The sequence below is a fragment of the Orbicella faveolata genome, unplaced genomic scaffold, assembly GCF_042242905.1.
Source record: "Orbicella faveolata isolate gen_17 unplaced genomic scaffold, um_ofav_v1 contig_27, whole genome shotgun sequence".
Classification (NCBI taxonomy): domain Eukaryota; kingdom Metazoa; phylum Cnidaria; class Anthozoa; order Scleractinia; family Merulinidae; genus Orbicella; species Orbicella faveolata.
The window spans coordinates 4629572-4639735 of record NW_028301555.1 but is presented as its reverse complement, the minus strand read 5'-3'; the positions used below and the strand labels follow the sequence as shown (position 1 = coordinate 4639735).

At 39.1% G+C, this 10164-nt stretch overlaps 1 long non-coding RNA gene across 1 annotated transcript; it reads right to left on the bottom strand.

The window, feature by feature from the left end:
* Window positions 1-6416: 6416 nt before the first annotated feature.
* On the bottom strand, window positions 6417-10005 carry LOC149107228 (uncharacterized). The gene is made up of 2 exons (XR_016209313.1): window positions 9951-10005; window positions 6417-7046 (listed from the first exon to the last, which is right to left on the bottom strand). It is a non-coding gene; the product is annotated as an uncharacterized LOC149107228 (long non-coding RNA).
* Window positions 10006-10164: the final 159 nt, after the last annotated feature.

Sequence of the window (10164 nt, the reverse complement as noted above, 5' to 3'; positions counted from 1 at the left end):
ATAAAAATTATTGAAATACAAAAAAAAAAAAAAAAAAAACACATGATAAGGCACCTGGCGCTGTAAGTGATTGATGATTTTCATGTCGGTCAAGGGGAACACAACTATTTTCGAACCAGCTTGTCGGACTCAGACCGCGAACATTGCAAAGAACACCACTTTTATAGACGTTGCAAGTTCAATTTATTGAAAACCTTGTTGCAACAACGTACAACAACAACGCTTCATTTACGCTCAAGGTTACCAAAGAAGCGTTGATATTATAGACAAAAAAAAGCCGGATTAAAATTAATTAGAGTAGTGGCTACCTGGAATAACCTTTGGGGCATATATGCGTCCGGATGATTCTGTCACCTCGCCACGTTTTCTCGTTCAACCCTTTAACTTTCTTATTTTCCCTTCTTCTCGCTTCTAATCGTCTTTCCGTGAAAAACGTTTTAATTTGACTCGCAACCTCCCACGAAACGCCAAAAATGAGTTGTACATGAATTTGTCTGCAAAATGTTTTTACCGCCTTTGCAACAACAAAATTAACGAGTTTTTTTTTCAGTGGAAAAACGTTTTGACTCCTAACCTCTCGAAGAACGCCAAAAATGAGGGATATTTGTGTCTGCAAAAATTATTACCGCCTTTGCAAAGACAACAAAATTAACGAGTTCAAGCATGCCTGAATTTTGCTTAGCGCAAAAATGTCTGCGGGCATAAAACGGAAAAGTTTTCCGTTTTATGCCCGCAAACATTTTCGCGCTAAGCTAAGCAAAATTCAGGCATGCTTGCAAAGATGAGTTGTTTGTTCGTTAGCTGTACTGTTGGGACGAAAGATTTAATGACGTCAAAACCATGCTGATCTCTTCGTCTTCCTCCTCCCACACTCGCTTTATTAATGTGTACTTTCGAAATTTGAGGGGTTTGTCTTTTATACGTGTCCATATCAACTGAGATATTTTTAAGCGTTCAGTGATTGGCCAACAAGGCAGGTGATACGAGATGTTTTATACTGTAATCTAATCGTGCAGTGAAGTTCGTGGGGGACTATTTGTCGTAGTTTCTAGCAAGCGCCACGTTGATTTGCTGACGTCTCTTTTCCCAACTGTTTAAAGTATGCAGTTTCTCTGCTCACCACAATGTCATTTGTGGCGCACCTTTTGTTTCCTTATAAATCTCGCGGTTCAGAAAGAAATCAGTCCACTTGTAGAAAACCGCATTGCAGCTAAACCCTTTCTGCGTGCAATGTTCTTCATCATTTTGAGATCTTTCATGGGACCGTCCAACGCAGACAACTCTAGTTGACTTCTAAATTTACACGTGTAAAGAGGAAGTCTAACTTGTAGTAGTTGACATCAAGGGGGGGGGGGGGGGGGGAGTGGGTGTTCGAAAATAGAGGGGGTTTAATCCTGTTCAACGCCTACACCAGTTTTTTTTTCACAGCTATGAAATATCTTTGTATCAAAATAGACTTTTCTCGATCATCTGAACTAAGATAATTAATTTTTGCATGATTTTTCTGTAGCTATTTTAGGCTTCGTTTCCAAAACGTTAGTCTGCGATCTCTCTTTCTCCCTCACTCGACCGCGCAAATTATCAGTAACTCCTCTTCCCGTACCGTCCCCCGAAATATCTTAATTGATTGCACCGGACGTGAATCCATGGGTCGCCAGACGGAATCGAATTTATGCTTTCCACGCGACAGTTGTAACAAAATTGTGCGTCCCGCCAAAATAAACGGCCATGCCGTAACATGACACTATTCATGCAGCTTTTACATGTGAGCTATTAGCTCTCGATTTGTTTACTGTTGAACATTTGCATTTTTAGCCACGCTCGCACGCGAGATAAAATGATTATGAAATTGACAAAAAAATGACTTTCACGTGTGGAATTAAAAAAAGCGCATCATTTTTGTTTTTTCGTGGTGATTTTTCTGCTCGCAACGCAACATGACGTTTTTAAGTCCCAGGTTTTAATCTTGTTTTCGTTACTTCTTTGCCTTGCCGACGGATAAAAGGTTACTGAAATACGAGCTCACGTGGCAAACAAGCCATCAGTGCTGTAACAAGATATCTCAATGGTTAACCGGTAAATTTGTATGTGTGCAACGGTCGGATCATTCGTGTAGTACGCAATAAGAGCAAGCGAACAAGGTTTGAGCGTGCTTAGCTGAAGCGAAGTGTAGAGAGTCACTTGAAGCCATTCCACATTGGACATTTTGGAGCGTGCCACAGAAAAGATATTATCTTCTGGAAAAAAGGGAGCGATACTCTCCACAGTACATTCGAATTCAAGTGCCTTGAGCTCAAGAACCGTCAACTGCCGTTGGGAGAAACATTTAACAAAGTATTGAGGACGTAAGTACTGTACAAGCTTCGTTTTTTCATAATTCTTTAAACTGCAGCAATTCCAAGTTAGCATATTATCAAATGATAATCTTTGCGTTGTTCCTCTGTTATCGTTTGAAATAAAGGTCTGTTAAATCAAATTTATATGCCACTCTGCGTTCAAATATAATTCAAAAATCTGTTTACTAAGTGCGTTAAAAAAAGACCTTATTTGAAAATAGATTACAGCCTTACAACATTAACTCACTAAATTTAATATCCCAATGTTTTTTCTATAGTTCTATTCAACGGCAAATTGTAATATTTTTGTAATGATCCTAATTTATAAAAGGATAATATTTATAAACATTAAGACAGAATCCACCAGAAGTTCGAGTAACCAGTGGACAAAAACCTAGTACCAAGATTATTTACATCGTATTGCAAACTTCTGTACGACTGTTTTAAATATCTTCTCAAAAAAAATGATTTCTAGCAACACCAAACGTCGAAAACGAATGTTGAACTTCGTATGAAACACTTGAAAGTACTGGTGAAATGAAACTGATGATGAAATTTTTCCTGTGTTTGCAAAAGTTCTCTGAACTTTGAAATTCCTTTTCTCTCGTTTCCATGAGAAATTGTTTTCGGTGTTATTTCAGGAAATAATTTATGTATTTACCTTTAAGAAAAGATAAAAATGACTGTAAAATACTTAAAATCATTCTGGTACCAGATTTTTGTCAAAACCTGAAGTTGCTCGATTTTCTATCGGATTTCGTCTTAATTGATTAAAACAATGCCAGATGGACCTGGCGTTAAAAAGCACTAGTTTTTTCAATATTTAACTTCAAGAAAGGCAAGAAAGTTTTGTTTGCCGTCTTTTAATTTCCCAATTATTTAAATTACTTAAAATCTACCGATTGAGCAGAAATAAGAAAATTTCACGAATCTCGGACAGGATTTTAATCGTGTAAGGGGACACCAACCTGTTGTCATGCCCACACGCAAACTCCGCGCGTCATGGGAGCGAGATTGCAAAGGTCCCCTCGGAAAGGACTTGGCACTAAGGAACATGTGGGTGATGGGGACAAACGAGTTTCCAATGTGACTGTAGCTTAGCAACCGTCGATGAAAGAAGAATCGCCTGTACAGAACAAAAGCGGGATCAAATTTTCCTTGTAAAGAAGGATACAAAGACAGCTGGGTAGGGTCAGGAGAACGTAGCAAACGATCAGAGAATTGTTAATACGTGGCTAAATTCAGTAATGGGAATCCAGATTATGATCATACAAGCCACATTTTCTGGGGGAATTAGGGCCCATGGAAGGGGCGGGGTGAGGTCGATGGGCAGTGTGGTGTACAGTGGAACCCCGTTAATCCGTTCGCCAACGGACCACAAAAATCAGGCCGTATTAATATTAACGGGGTGGCCGTATTAAAGGGGTTCTTTAAATAAGAAAATGATTGACTGAGCTTTTGGTCGGGCCAGAATAAAGTGGTCGTAATAACAAAGTGACCGTATTAACGGGGTGGGCCGTAAGGCGGGATTCCACTGTATTTTTCACTTAAAATGACAACAATACTGAGAAAATTAAAAACAAAAACCGAGAGAAAAAGGCAGCTCTTATTTTACCATCTGTTTCTGTAGCACTCTTATACGTTTTTCTTAACTTAAGTGGCTTATGCGGGTTTTGTTTGAAGAAGTAATATTTTCTGATATAACGAGTATGTTCATTTCCAGTTTCTCTTTTTTTTTTTTCCTGGTTTTGTTGTTGTTGTTGTCTTTTGGAACGACTTTGTTTTGTGTTTACCGTGACAAGAAAACATGAAAATTCCTATTGAGTTTTCTGCACGTGTTTTGCGGGTAATACAATTAGGAGTAGAATATTAGCACGCCTTTGTTCGGCAAACTGCGCACATAGCACGTGCCGGTGACCTCACTTCAAGTACAATTCTACATTATTTTTCCTGCTCTTTTCACAGCTTAATTCCAAATCTACAAATGGCAAAGACTTCAAGAATATTTCTACTCACGTCCTTGGTAGCATTGTCTTCATTATCCTGTCTGCTGGCAAACCCTATGCAAGATGCGTTGAAGAGCGTACACTGTGTCCAAAGAGGATACAAGTTTAAGGTTCGCGTGACGGGATGCCAGGAGCGGGAGGTGACCGTCAATACGTGTCTAGGGACCTGTCTGTCCTTCTCGACGCCAACTGGAAACAACTATAAACAAGTCGAGTCGTGCACGTGTTGTCAGCAGGTTAAAACAAAAACGGTTGCTGTGGGCTTGTGGTGCCAAGATAAGAACGACCCTTCCAAACTTGTCGAGTATTTTCACCAAATCGAGACTGCCACCGAGTGCGCATGTGCCTCATGTTGATGCTGCTGAGCGAAAGTATTGTCCTACGTGTAAACGCGCAAAGACGCTTATAAACTTGACTTGAAATATGATTATTTAATTTCTCTTCTAAGTGAATTTGAGTAAGAAAAAATTAGCCTTTTTTGTCAGCGAAAATTGGTTCTTTTAGTATGTTCTTCCAAGGGCATTCTTTGCTGGTCTCATAACGCCATCTGTTCTTCTGAACAAACCAAGAACTTGCCTGACAAATACTTAGGACAATTTCTAGTGCTAACTTAAAAAGTGGAAAAAGTTGTTAAAACTGCAGAATCAAACACTGATGTACTTATGACGCAGAATGGCTCGAAAGGCCTTCTCTCAGAATTATATATTTCGTAAATGTAGCAGAAAAAAAGATATTTTTTAAAATAAAATATTTTTTCTGTTCATACTGAGTTTTCTTTTGTCTATTTAAGTCCCGTCCGCGCTACGCCGGGCCCCGTCCCCATTACATCGGAGAAATTTGAAAACGCAACATTATTTCTCCGGTCAGGACTACCATCCACACTAATCCGTCACGAAAACGGCGCGTTCTGAAAACGCACTTCACGCAGGAAGAATTTGGAAACGCCGGCTTTACGTTTTAGAGTGGAAGGAAAACAATTTGAAAACGGAGCCTAAAACAAGACGGTGCCTAAAACGGCAGCACTAGTTTATACTCGGACTTCAGGAGGAACTGCCCGAGTCTAAAAATGCAAACCGTTTTCTCTTGGGCGCCGTAGAAAACGGGGGACTATGACGAGGCACGGGAACCTCCACCCCGTTCTATCGCTCGTTTTTATTTATTTATTTATTTTTTATGTGGGGGCTTAGAGAAAGTATCTTATCCGTCGCTAGCGAGTTTGTGCCTGGAGCAAAGGAAAAGGGGAATGCCACGTAGTTCCGGTCTCCAATTAGCACCCTCCCCCCTTAATCGTGCAAGCTATAAGCAACCATTTTATTAAAATGAATTTTTACGGTACGCTACAATGAAGGGAAAGAGGGAAAAACCGCGCAAAATTAAATCATAATGAGATTGCGATTCACAATAAAAATCTGTTTTTCCCTTGTAAGATTCTCTACTGGCGAAACATTTCGGTTGTTGTTGATACAGAATAGGACAATTTCGCATAAATTAACTTATTTATAACAACTTGAAACCAATGAAGGCACGTTAACCCTCACGGCGAATTTGGGAAGACAACGTTTCGAGCGTTAACAGTTTCGTCAGAGGAAGTGAATCCATGAATTTCAAACGTTGTCCCGTTGTTGACCATTTAACAATTAGATTATGAGCTCGAGATTTCTATCGCGTGATAGTTGACGAGGGCACAGCCCAAGTCAACTATCACGCATAGAAATCGAGGGCGAATAATCTAATTGTTTTAGTATAAATCCACTAGTCGTTCAATACTTTATCGAAATCCTCCTCACGGACACTTCGAAAACGCCAAGAAGCGGCCGTCATTTTGTTAACATGGGCACACTGCTACCCTACTATCACAGAATAGATAGTGAGTAGCGTAGCCAATCAGAGAACGGCATTCGTGATAGAACGCTAGTAGATTTATACTAATCCGCGATAGCAAGCGCTCTCGCTCGTTTTGATTTTTAGCAAGGAAATGTTCAGGTGAGAGTAGCTCATGTGAGACGTGACTTAGTGAAGCTAATTTAGCTGTCTTTCGTCAACGTACAGTTCAAAACAGTCAGCAAGGCAACACTTTCAATTTTGAGATTTTTATTTTATTACAAAATGACTTAAAAATTTACACAAGATACCATTACTACAGGTCTTGTGTGACACAAAGATTGCGTGACATTAGAACGGTTTAATTGTCACCTGACATCCGTTTTGTCGCATCTGTAACTGAATAAATTCTGTTCATCCTATACTAACAATCAACGGCAGGAGGTCGGTCAAAGGCTATCTAAAATATTCTCTGTCTTGGACACTCGATATTTTTTCCTCTTTTCTTTTCTTTTCTTTCACGAGCAGGCGGAACAGGTGCAGCTCACGGCAGCTTCCACTTGTACTAAGGGGGAGATCCCTGAGGTGCAATTTGGCAGATTAAACACCGTCCACGTTTTAACTGATGGCTTGCAGCATTTGCAGAATTTCTTGAAGTAAGGCGGGTGGTCCAGCGGACGAGCGTATGACGCGCATGTGCCAAGACAGGCTTTCACTTGCACATTCCGGGACTCGCAACCTGTTTTATTGACTAGTTGATTCTCCATTTTGGTGTTGCAGAAGACACCAAACTGGCTAAACGGGTTATTGGACTGGCTTGAGTGGATCAGCACAAAGAGCAAGACACAGCAACAAAGTGAAGGCAATCTAGGCATGACTAGAACTGAAAACAAAGAAAATAAGTAACTTCGTGACTAAACAATAAATTATTCTTCTGACTGTCATACTTATCTTTCAATATTGGTTGTGGGAATTCGATGTTTCGTCGAGACAATATCCCTTATTTGATAATTTTCTGATTCTCATCACCTGTCTCCAGATAGTGTTCGGTCTTTAAGGAGAAGACAGACGTGTTTTTTCTTTTTTTCTTTAATTGCTCAAACAATTACAATTAAATTTACATCACAATTACAAAACAGTTAACGCAGTACGTAAAACAGATGCTGAAAAATCTTAGGCTATTGCGGAATAATTAATCTGCTATTAGGAGTTCTTTTTCTCACAGCAAAAGAAAAAACCGCGTGATCGCAGGCTAATTGAGGAAAATTTGTACCAATGGCCTGGATGAAACTGGAATTAAAGAATTTTAAAAACTATATCACAACAGATAAGTAACTAATTCTGCGGCGTGGAGACAAATTTATCTCAAAATCGAAGAAAAATGTCAAAATAACCAAAAAGGACACGAAAACAAAAGGGCCTGATAAACCAAAATTGCCCCAATTAACTTAATTAATTAAGATGTATTTAGACTGTATCGTTTTCGCCCTCGGGCTCCTTGACCATAAACCGATTGAACTAATTACCCGGATTAAGGGATTACATCTTCACATGTGGCTTGAAGTAAATTTGATCAATATTTGACCCGGTATAATCTTTTGGCAAAGTTTCAAGCTCTCTCTATTACACACTTGTGTAAATCTTTTGAAGTTTCCGGTTAGGTGGCAAAGAGTAACAAAAAGCACGAGATTTCTGAGCGCGCTGTTTTGTTCTTTAGTTTTCCATGATTGCTGAGTGAAAAATATCGTTTTAAGGGCGAAAGGGATTGAAATATGGTTAGATGAAGCTTTTTAGGCTCAACAAATTTGATCGAACTCTTCAAAATCCTTTGAGCTATACAACTAAAAGCGCTCTTCTAGGGTTCAGATTTTTGAACCACCGGCAATGAAAACAAAAATTGTTTACTATGCAAGCCAGAACGGTTTTGTAAAAACCGCCAATATATCAGGCTGTGCTTATGTCTTTCTGTCTTCTCTAAAACGGGAAAGGACGCAAAACTAGGCGAACAAACACGATATTCGAGGGGCAAGCAGTGAAGCCGCATGTCGCGAGTAGCGCGGGCGTCGGAGGAAGCGAAATGACCGTAGTTACGCCCGTTGCTAATGTTACCCAGTTACGCCCGCCCGTTGCTAATGACCGTAGTTACGTTTATTTTTTCCGGTGAATCATAAGTCCTATGGTGCTGGTAATTATCAGATGCTTAGTCGACGACAGATTTTGAGCCCAAATTTATGCTCTTTAGCCTGAAAAAGGGTCTTTGTAAATAGAATGAAAGGGTCATTGAAAAATGTAAATGGTTTATGAATCGTGAAAAAATTAAAAGACAAGTTCGTAAAAAAGCTAATTAAAGGAAAAAATGAACAAGTTTGCCTGTAATGAAAAAAGCCACAACACCTTAGGGTAAAACTGGTCGCATTTTGAATTTCCATTTCTTGTGAAGGTTTCTCGAAACACAATTTTACTCTTAAAGAAATCACTTGTCCTTGAAACTTTCAATGATTGTGAGGCGAATAGATATCTGACTTTCACACAGTTACTTATTTTCTTAGCTCTGTTTATTTTCTCCCGTGATTTCAATGCCCAGCGGTTCCCGTAATTATTGAATAGCCTCGTGGACGAATGACAGATTTTAGGCCCAAAATTAATGCTCTTTTTAGCTTTAGTTCCCAGTAAAAGGGTCTTTGTATTTAGTATCAAGTGGTCGTTGGAAGATATACAGCAGTTTATAGGGTTAGGGTTAGATGCCCAGGCAGTAGTTTATATATGTGAAAAAACCATTTGTGAAGTCCATCATAATCAAATAGTTTTCAGTTGACCATTCATCAAAAGAAAAAGCCGTTAAAAGAAATTCCTCGAAAAGAACATTTGTTACAAAAAAATCGTCTGCTTTTGATTATAAAATCGGTCAGAAACAAGGCAGTCTGAATACCCAGAATACAACTAGTATTCCATTTTTTTTTATCTATGGAGGACAACTTCTGCTTATATAAATTTTGAGGCGAAGAGATCTTTGAGTTTCATCAGTCCTACTGTATAAAACGGAAAAAATTTTACAGCTAACTTAGGTAACCAGGAAAACGATCACTTCCTATACGGATATTCTTCGTTTTTTCCTGTGGACGTGAATCCTTTGTGGAGGCAGCACAAAAATTTTCCTGCTTTTCTTTTTTCTAACTATGCCTTAAGAAATGTAGTTTGCTTGTGCAGTACCTGTTAAATTGAATTTAAAATTAGTTTCTCGTGCTTATCTGGCTTTTCAATATATTTATAAATATCTTCCTTTTGTGGGACGAAATACCAATTATTATAAGCAGAGCCAAGGTGAGTTTTACGATTGTACGAGCGAAGTAATTCCTTGTTGAATCAGCTTGTCCGCCTCGAGATTCAGTGAAGATAGCATTTTGATTATCTATAAACGTACTTTGAACATTTTCGCGGGCGTTTTAACAAGTACAATCGGCTGTTCCCTATTAAACCCGAGCCCAAGCAAATTTAACGTTTATTCTCTCTCTTGCTAGAATTCAATGCTCTGTTGTACAGCTTCTTCAGTCCAGCAAAAAGGAAATTTGTCAAAGATCAAAGTGCAAGTTTAAGGAGTCTAGAGAACAATTTCGAATATTGCACGTGTCTTCTCGAGAGATAATTGCCCAATGTCGTTCATTTCAAAGAGACTTTGTTACAAGATAGCCTTTCAGAAGACCAATCCGTTTTTACTCTCTAAGATCCTGACTAAACCTGTTTATATCTTCAATACATAAAATAGGACATTTTGGAAGAAACAACTTACCTTTCGATTATCAACTTGTAGTAAGTAGGGGTAACCGTCAGAGCGACTCGGACTTAAAAAAGCTTTCAGTTCGAGCGCTAACCTTTATGGGAACCAAACACCCATGGTTCATTGCGAATGCATTGATTTGATTGGCTCAGCCATAGTAAACTCGGGGCAGTATTCGCTGATATCCCCCTCCCCCACCCACCCACCCACTCCCGACGATGTTTAT